Raw genomic sequence first — 10,562 nt, 5'->3', positions numbered from 1 at the left:
TAGCATACATGAAAAGTGAGCATGAGCGTTATAGTATTAAGAAAGAGCTAGATAAGGGAATTGTGACTAATGAGGTAAAATTCGAGGGAGTTGAAAAGGGGAAAGAGGTTGATAATAATGAGAGGAAAAAGTCAGCTATTGATCATGAGAAAGAGATTAAAAATTCTAAGAGTGAACTGATTGTGAGAAAGGATGTGAGATCATATGTTTTTTCTAACGATCTTAACTCTCCGTTGTTTAGTGTTTCTACTTTTATGCAGGTTAAGCAAGGAAAAATTGAGCTGATCTTGGCATGTTCTATTCCTAAATCCATTGGTGAATATCAAACTTTTCATGGAGTTTGCATCTAAAGTGTTGTATCTCTTTGTCATCCATTGATTTCAACTTCAACCATGAGCCTGATTTGCTTATTGGGAGGAATAATGAAGTTTCAAAGGGAGTTTCTATACTTGAAACTTGTTATAAACTTCCTTCTTATTTCGTTGGTGATAATTCTTTCCTCATCATCCCAAATTCTAATTCCTTACAACCTGAGTTTATTCTTCAATTTGAAGGTACAAAAGCTGCTTATCTCGATCTTGCTCCATTTGTGCAAGATAGGCCATACCAACAACAAATTGCAATGAATTATGTAACTTTGCACAATCATATTCGAGACTTTTCTAACCTGATTGAGCATCACTATGAAGATCCTTATCTTGTGAATGTGAATGGTAAGCTGTCAAGTGATTTTATACCTACAAATGCTAATCGTGTGAGGACTTGCAAATTCCTTATATTTTTCTCAAAAATGCCCTTTTATTTGGAAATTATTCCTTTATTATAGCCCTACTACCCAATCGTTCCACAATAAGTGCAAATGAACCTAGAAAGTAGGGTTTCACTTTTCGTTTTCAAGTTGGAGCAAGTTAGGGTTTTCACGTATATCCGTAGTGTAATTATCCGGTACGAAGCAAGGATCAAATTTGGTGCTTAAGAGTGACTTTTGGGTGAGAAATAATATGTGATTAGAAGCAATGATAAAAAGTTAGTGAATAGGAAGTAAAAACCCTAGTATGTGTGATTTAAGAAAAAACGGTGCGAACCGACGTGTACCGTGCACTACCGATTGAACACACCTCTTGGTCACAATCTCTTTCCACACAAGCTCATTACTATTTGAGCAAAATATCCCCTCATTTCCAGCTGGCTTTGGCCGAAAATTTTGACCAAAATTGCAAGGAAAATTAAAAAAAAATGAGTGGAAATTGGGGTGACACTTGTTGGCCATTGAGGGCCTTGACCAAGACTAAGTAGTCTTACCTTCTTATCACCATGGAGCTTCATTTCTTCATCATTTTTCTGCTGCTTTGGCTGAGAGAGAGGGAGAGAAAAACCAAGGGAGAGCTGCACCAATTCATCTTGGGTTTGAGTCATCTAAGTGAGGAAACAAGAAACTAAACCGATTAAAACCTTCCTTGAGTGTTTAGCTAGTGGTGTGTTGGTGAAATTTTGGAAGGAAAAGCTAGGGCTGCTCTTGGCAGCAACTTTATCAAGGTAATAATGCTGATTTTCCCATTTCTTACTCTTAATCTTGCTTCAAATTGGCATAGCACCTTAAATTTGCGGTGGATGATAGCTATTATCATGATTTGGGTGGATATAGTGTATGTTTTTTTTAGTTACATGAGTTAGGGTTTGAAGGATTTGATGCCTATACTTGCTGTATGGATAGGAGATGTTGTATCTAAGCTTATTTAAGAGGTTGTACTGGTGATTGAAGCAAGAAATGAAGAAAGTTTCCTTTGAAACCGTAAAATTCCAGATTTCTGGAAAATTGTAGTTCAGTTCTGTCTGGTTCCTGTTTATGATGTTAGAGGCCGAATTAGACTTAGAATAAAACATAAAAGTTGTAGATAATGATATTTTATAGTTTCCTACAAAATTTCAGCCCAATCGGAGTAATGTAGCCTGTGAAAAGACCAAAATACCCTCACTACCCTAGGATGCATCCAGTGACCCGTTTTAGACAGTTCATCCAGTTGACCGTGTCTATTCACTATGAGCTGTGCTGATTTAACCATTTTCCAAAACATGAAAGTTTTAGTACTCTGTCTTAGATTTTCAATGCCTCCAAGAAAGCCTTAAACGGACTTTGGTAGCCTGAGATATGGCCATTTAAATGTAGTACGGTTAACTAGCCAGTTAGTTGGAAGTTGGTTCTGTGAATTGGAAATTTGACTGGGTTACACTGGAAATTTGACTAAGTGATCTTCATGAGAATTATAGCCCTGTGTCTTAGCTTCGAAATGGCATAAATTACGTTCCAATCCGATAAGCGTAGCCTTAGATGTGTCCATTCCGTAAAAACCCGTCAAATCTGTCTTTTGTTAACCCTCATTTCCGCACTTGTTGTTAGCTTGATTTTTGTTCTTGTATTGTCTTGAGCCTATTGAACAGCTATTGAAATTAGATTGTTGTGTGTGTACCTTTGGGTTTGAATGAGGAAAATAATGAAGCCATAAATGGCTGAAAATAGGAAAATACAAAGGGCATGCTGCCCAAATTTATGTTCAACGACTAGAGAAATACACTTGCGACTTGGATAAAGTTGATAAATGATTATCACTTGAACCATCTAGGACATTTGCTACCTTGTTTATCGAGGGTTATACATTAGAACCTAGCCGAACTTGTACCCTTAGGAAAAGCGGTAATAATCACTATAAATCCGTTTTCCTTGCACTTTCGACTCAAAAGTTATTTCCAAGCAAACATGTTACCAAATTTTTCAGTTTGAAAAGCGAGCAACTGTTTCACGACTATTCTCCAAGAGAATTTCAATTTCTTAATTTTTATTGAACGAAACATCTAAGTTTCGAACCTTAGTCGATTTTCAAAGTTCTTAAGTCAAGTTTTATTGCAGATTTGGACTCCAAACCCGGAGTAGAGGCACTACTTTTGGTGAGTGCTTCCAAATATCTGATTGAACTTGATATTTGTGATTTATCTTTGACCAATATGATTATACGATATATAAGTGATTTGATCGGGCAAGGGTGTACTTTATCGCACTTACCCTAATAAGAATTGTTCTTGTTTACCTATTTCACTTGACTTGCTCTACATGCATATGAATTATATCTTGCCTGGAATTCCAGAAACCCTGTGGCTAGTTAATCGAGTCGAGCCGACAAGGGCCTGGTCGATTAGATGACGAACCCTGGATAACTAGTAATGTCGAGTGGAGTGTTATCTTCTCGGCAAATCGGTATACTCGAGTATTACCACCCGTGTTTCATGTAGCGTGCGGGCCCGGAAAAGGGGGTTGATCGGTGGACGGAGACTGGCGTGAAGTGGGGTTTTCTTTCTGGACTAGTTTATTACTTGAAAGTTGATGGAGTGTCAACTACTAATCGATCAAGCTGGGATGGAGCCGAGACATGAGCCACTGTATCCTTACATGTGAATATGATCCATATATTTCTTGACTACCTGAAGTATTATCTCTTTCATTGGACTTGTTTGCTCGCTATTTCACTATTACACTGTTATTACTTTGTTTGATGGCCAATTTGATATTTGGAACTTCACTGAGCTTTGACTCACTCCGTTAGTTTTGTTTTCCTTACAGGGGTACGAGCGAGGCATGAGACGTGTAAAGACTAGTGTAGTCTAGTTGTTTTGACTTTTGACTTGTACTCGCGCTATTACTCGAATGGAATGTTTCATATCTAGATTGTATACACTTTGAACCGGTTTGGGTATATTGAGCCTTTGTATCTTGATTGTGCATCAATGTAAATTATAAGCTTGAATTGCGATGTTATTTATGGTCCACGGATGTATGCACGTGATACGAGTGAGTGAGTCCTGGCGAGAGTTGGGCAGACGGTCCGCCGAACCCTTTGGTACGCCTTAGGGGAAGGTGGGGTCGTCACAAATCGTGTGATTTATTGTGTAGGTCCAAATTCGACCATTCATGACACAAGGCTGATTAGAGAGCTTTGGAGTGGTTGGAGTAAAGCCTTGAGTTTTCTATGGCGGATTGTGAGCATTTTCAAGCTAACCAAGAGGCATGTGCACCGAATTACAATAATCATGTCGTATGCAAGTATCATTCATTCTAAGAGAGCCAATATGTGGAGATTTGAGGTGTCATACTGCCAACTCTTGTAGTACCATTCATTTCCAAACACGATTTGAGGACAAGTCTTTTTCAAGAGGAGAGGAATGATACGAAATATGGGCCGCTTATGGGCCATGTTTTGGGCTGCAAGAGATTGAATCTTTTAGTAATAGTTAGTAGTTTATTTTCCAGATTTCTATTTTATTTGCTAGGAATAAATTCGGTCCAAGACCTCATGTTGAGTTGGATCCGATTTATAGAGTTTAGGCTCACTATTACTTAAGTTGGTTAATTAGTTTTTATTGAGTTATGTTGGGCCAACTTAAAGCGTTCATTGGGTCGATTATAAGCTAACCATTAGATAGTGGATTTGAGTAGTAGAATCGGCCCAAAGGCCTAGCCTAGCCGAGTTAGGGTTTTCAAATCACTTTAGGTTTTCAAGTTGTATGGTTATATATAGCCAAGGCAAGAGGCCTTCATAATCAATTTTTGCATTAATAAAAATCATGAGTTTTTCACTTTCTCTTTCCAAGAGAGCTTCTTTGAATATTTGAGAATCTTTCTCAAGTTATTCAAGTGAACTTACCAATCAAGTAACTCCCTTGGTTGTGGCATTTCTCTACCTATAGTTTGGTTCACTAATTCGTTAAGTAGTGGGTTGAGATAATATCAACATTGTTCGCTACTTCGAGGATTAGATTGGGTCAAATTTCCACTGCTCAAACCATTGGTAATTGGTTGTCTAGATCGTGTCAATTGTAGATCACATCACCAATCCAAGTAATAACAGCAATAATGAAGCTACAAGATTCAAACCCAAGGATAAAACCCATTAAAGCCAAGAATGAAAGATTGGATGGTTACCTCCTAACTTTAAGAGAAACTAGAAATTTTTGGCACCAAAAGCTCCAAGAAAATTGCTAAGATGAAGTCTTTCTTCTAGCTTAAGTGAATTCCCAAGTGATTTGTGAGTTGGATGCAAAGTTTGAGATGAAATGGTGGAAGATTTGTGCAAGAATGGTGGAAAGTTTTCTTCCTTTTTTCTTGGTGGAGTTTGGCCGGCTATGGAGGTGAGGATAGAGAGTGTGGCTAATGAATGTAGCTTCTTGGAGAAGCTTGAGTATTTTGTGGTTAAAATTTGAGCAAAAGTCAACTATGAATAGTACTCGCGCGCCCGCGTTTCGTATCTGTTTTCTCTCGGGTTTGTTTCACTTGTGCAATAAACCTCCAATGTACTTCTTATAACACTATAATTATTCACCCTTAGTACTCTAGTATAAGTTTCTTGAATCTTGACTTAGCCGTTCCGGCTCGATTTACGCGAACTTCCGATTCGCGCGCGATAAAGTGGAATTTAAAAGAAATTCATGTAACGATGATATAATTAACTAACTCTAGGGTAAATAATTATAAAATAACTATTTTAAGAATAAAACATGAGTCCTCAAATCTCCAAGATCATTGCACTCTCGGATCAAATATTGCCTCAAAAAATGTGTATTTGCTATTTCTCGCTAAACGAGCCGTAGATAAATTAAATTCGTGAACGGAACGTTTTAAAAATATAAAAAAGACATTTTTGCATACAATGGGTTTTAAAATGAATGAAATAAACAGGTGAATAAATAATTAATTAAGCTATTAAAATAATATAAAAGTAAGAAAATAAAAATCCGAGTCCTCACAGCAAATAGGTGAAGTCTTAGAGATTTTGCTCTACCAAGGACACAAGGATCACAAACAGGCATAGTAAGACCTACGCTAAATGCTAACAATTTTGAGATTAAATCATCACTTATTCAACAATCTCAATTGGAGGTAATGTGATAGAGGATCCAAATGCACAGTTGGCTACATTTTTTAAAATATGTGATACCATTAGAATGAATGGCATGAGTGAAGACACTGTAAGACTAAGGTTGTTTCCATTTTCCTTGCGTGATAAAGCCAAATTTTGGTTGCATTCTCATGCTCTAAATACTTTCACTACATGGGATGATCTATCTAGAGCATTTTTGAATAAATATTTTTCACCGGGTAGAACTGTGAGAACCCGTAATTTTCTTAATTTCTAGGTTTTATTCTTTTATTGCACGCTTTTCCATATTTTCTTTATTCGGAAAATTTTACACATAATTTTTATGAGCAAATAGGGTTTTTAAATTATTTTTCTAGTATTAGTTAGGTTTTGAGAAATTAAGATCGTATACTGGACGTGGGACCCGCTAGTGCGCAAAGTTCGGTAAAATTCGCCCAATTAGGTTAAGTTTTGTATACTGGGTTTAATTTATCAGGTGTTAAGAGATAATTAGAGGATACCTAAATGGACTATCATTGGAGAGACAAAAGTATAGAGTTGCATTAAAAAGGGTGACAAGTGTCACCTTCCTATTCAACCTTGACTTTGACCACTATTTATCACCTTTACTAAATGACCAAAATTGATCAAAAAATTCACCATTTTCTTCCTCATCTTGGCCGACCCTCTCAAGGGGAAAAGAAGAAAGCCTTCAACATTTTTCTTTCAAAACTTGCTCCAATTTTACAATCTAACCGATAGAACTCCAAATTGCTCCATAAAAACCCTTTGCTAAGTAGTATTGAGGAAGTTGGTGGAGTGGTTTGAAAGGATAAGGTGCTAAGACACTTCTTTTCTTGAGTTTACAAGGTAAGTGACCAAGAGATTCTTCCTTTGTTCATGTTAGTGTTAAATTAGTGACTTGTGATAGTTAAGGTGGTGATTTTATGGAAGATTTCATGATTTTGGTTGAGATTGGTGAATTTTCATATTTATTCATGATTTTTCTGTTTTCATATGATTAATATTGTGTGGCCATGGATGATGGTCTAGTATGGGTTAGAATGAAGCTTTGGTATGATAGTTGTAATGATTAGTGGAAAATTTCTGGTTTGAAGCAAAAATTTCCAGATTAGGGTTTCCATTTTTTTCCCCCTTCTGCCCGGTACTATTACCCATAGTTAGAGGCTGAATTAGCCTTGGGTTAAAACATGAAAGTTGTATAGGATGATGTTTTATAGTAGCCTGCAAAATTTCAACTCAATCGGAGCAACGTAGCCTATGAAAAGACTGAAGTACCCCTGCTACCCTGTTTCTACCCGAACATGCTAATCAGCTTCTGTAATTAGTGAGTTTGACCAGGATTACTACTAATTTGGTTGTTGATGTCTTCTTACGAATTCTAGTCTTGTGTCTTATCTTTCTAATGGCTTTGGAATCACTTGAATTGGAGTTGTATATGCTGAGATATGACTGAATAAATCAGGACTGTTACAGTAAATTTCGAATTGAAAAATCTGGAGTTGTTTTGGTAAATTTAACCTAGTTAGGGTGAGAACTGGACTGAGTGGTCTTCATGAAAGTTATATCTCTCTATCTTAGCTTCGAAACGATGTAAATTTCACCCCATTCCGATAAGTGTAGCTCCAGTTGTGTCCGTTCCGCTAAATGACGTCAAAACTGTCTTTTGGTTTTAGGGTTTATAATTGGGGTTTTTCTAGGGTTTCTTTGTTGAGCTACCATTTGGTTGTTTTGAAGGGGTATTGTGGCTCTAATTAAAGGTGTTTGATAGTTTGTGATTGGGAGTTGAGGTTTGGTTGGAAAAGTAAAGAAAGACAAGGGAAATGCTGTCAAAATTTTCGCGGAGTTTCCGCACAGTCTCGGGAAATATGCTATATGTTGATGTAGAAATATCAGAATTGAGTTCTGTTTATTGCATTTTAAACTGGATTCATAGGGCTATAAACCGTGTAAATTTCAGGCCCTGTTTATGTCTGTACCATTTATGGTGATTTTCCAAAGTTGACTGAAATATTGCACCTGTTCTGTCTTTCACTGGATAAAGCAGCAATTTGAAGCTTGAATTTGACTGACTTGTGTTCTGAATCTTATAAGGATGTTTTCTGGAAAGTTATAGCCCTTTGAATGTATTTTCCAACGGTATCACTTTTATTAATTTTGGACTTACAAAACTTGAGATATGATTTTTCATATAGGGTTGCGCTAAACTGGAAAATCCTGTTTTCCTAGTATCGACTTCACTTTCATTTTCTACTTCAAATTTGGAGTTGGTCGGTCACTGTAGGTAGGGCTTTGAGGGTGTTCATGCCTTTAAGACTAATTGTTACATTTTCACTCCGATGTCACCTCTTTGCTTTGCATTAATGGTTCTTTTGACTAGGCATATGGCTCGTAACCGAGTCTCACTTGCGAATTCCATACTAGGTCTTGAAGTAGAGTCTTAAGTGTTTGCCTTGATTGTTCTAGGAGGTGCCGACGATTAAAGCCACACTTGGGAAGGAAACTTTTGAAGTTATCCTTATTTGAACTGGTGAGTGTACCACTCCCCTCACTTGTTGTTTAACTCGGTTTCTGTACATGCAATCTGTGATATGAACATCTGAACTATCTGTTTATTTTGTTGGAGACGAGGGTGTACTTTATCACACTCGTTCTTTTATCTGTTCATATGCCAATTTTGGTGCGAATCTGAATCTGTTATCTGTATCTGTATCTGTTATCTGTATCTGTATCTGTATCTGTTCTGATGTCGTTTGGAAACTGGTATCCAACGACCTTTCTGTGACCTCTGAGCTCAACACCTGTGGCTAGTTACTCGAGTCGGGCCGGCAAGGGTCTGGTCGATTAGATAATGAACCACAGTAGTCTGTTTTGGGATCTTTGGGTATTGAGACCCTTGATTCCGGTATACTCGAGTATTACCACTTCTGTTTCTGTTTGGAGTTTGGGCCCGGTAGGGGTAAGTTTGGTGGACGGATTTTGGTGTAAAGTGGCGCTCTACTGGACGGGACCGGTTACTTTATTTGGAAGTTGACGGAGTGTCAACTATTATTTTGATCAAGTTTCGGTGAAGCAAGTGGGAATTTGGCTCCTGAGAGCCACCCGTATCCTTTCGATCTATGGTGTTTGTTCATTTCTTTATTTGATTTGCATATGTGACTAATTGAATATGAAGTGCCATGATTCTTACTTGCTATTATTTTGGTACCTCATTGAGCGTAAGCTCACCCCCTTCCCGTTATTTTTGTTTTCCTTACAGGGAACCATCTTTTGAAACTGCAATGTTTTGATAAATGAGTCGAGCTAGTTAGAAATTCTTTTGTTCTTTTAGTATAGCTCCTCGACAACTTGGAAACCCTAAATGTATCTTAATACAATGTTTCCTTTGGGATTTGTAAACTTACTAATATGTATATTTAAAATGTTTCCTCATGTTTACGTAATATTTAGATATTCGGGAATGTACATTCTTTCGTTGCAAACAAGTGTACTTGTACGTGGTTGGATCCTTTGTGGCGGTGCCCCTTCCATTTCATTTTGATTCTTATAGTTTTATTCCGGTTTTGATGGAGGTATAACTGAGTCCCGGCGAGAGCTGGGCAGGCGGTCCACCGAACCCTTTGGTTCGCCTTAGAGTGAGGTGGGGCTGTCACAAGAACAACTAGATTTAGAATAGACATAACTAGTTTTAGTCAATGAGAGGGTGAATCATTGTATGAAACATGGGAAAGGTTTAGAGATTTGTTACAGAAATGCCCACACCATGGACTTCCCAATTGGCTAATTATCTAAACCTTCTATAATGATTTATCTTTCTCAACTAAAACTATAATTGATGTAGTTACAGGTGGAGCTTTAATGGGTAAATCACTCCAAGAAGTTCAAAACTTGATAGAGGAGATGCAACAAATAATTACCAATGGACGAATGAGCGAGGTAACTATAGACGGCAAGCAGGTATGATAGAAATGGACGCTCTTAACATGTTAAGTGTCCTAATGAACAATATGGTTAAATTGTTAAGTAAACAAATCAGAGTTGATTCTAGTTCTACAACCAATGTAGGTGTTGTTTGTTGTAACATATGTGGAGAAGAGCATGATACTAACACTTGTGTTGAATGTGAATAGGTACAATTTATCAATAATTACAATGAAAATGCTCAAAACAACCCCTACTCCAACATATATAATTCAGTGTAGAGAAATTATTCAAAATTTGGATGGAAAGGCCAAAGAGCTCAACAAAAGCCAAATAATCCACCGGAATTCCAATCAAGGCAATCAAATATGGAGAACAAATTGGCTTCGGAGATGGCAATGAAAGACTAGCAAATACATCAAATGACAAAATTGATAAATCATCTAGTGCTACCAACCAACTATTCGAAAGAATCGAGGGAAGAATGGACCAACTTACAACCATGTATAGAAACATAGAGGTTCAAATTAATCAAATTGCCAATTCAATTAACAATGGGAACCATGGAGAGTTACCTAGTAAAACTGAAGTTAACCTTAGAGAGCACATCAATGCTATCAATCTTAGAAGTGGTAAAACGGTAGAGGGACCTAAATTTGGTGAGTCTAGTGGTAAAAAGGATAAGGAAGTAGCAAATGAGGAAATGAAAGAGAA

General features: G+C 37.2%; 1 non-coding gene across 1 annotated transcript; it reads right to left on the bottom strand.

Annotated features, from left to right (window-relative positions):
* Positions 1-9,590: 9,590 nt before the first annotated feature.
* Positions 9,591-9,697, bottom strand: LOC113707562 (small nucleolar RNA R71). Its single transcript, XR_003452285.1, has one exon. It is a non-coding gene; the product is annotated as a small nucleolar RNA R71 (small nucleolar RNA).
* Between the last annotated feature and the right edge of the window lie 865 nt (positions 9,698-10,562).

The sequence above is a fragment of the Coffea arabica genome, chromosome 8c, assembly GCF_036785885.1.
Source record: "Coffea arabica cultivar ET-39 chromosome 8c, Coffea Arabica ET-39 HiFi, whole genome shotgun sequence".
Taxonomy (NCBI): Eukaryota; Viridiplantae; Streptophyta; class Magnoliopsida; order Gentianales; family Rubiaceae; genus Coffea; species Coffea arabica.
Note: the sequence above shows the minus strand (reverse complement) of the source record. Positions and strands in the feature narration are given on the sequence as shown.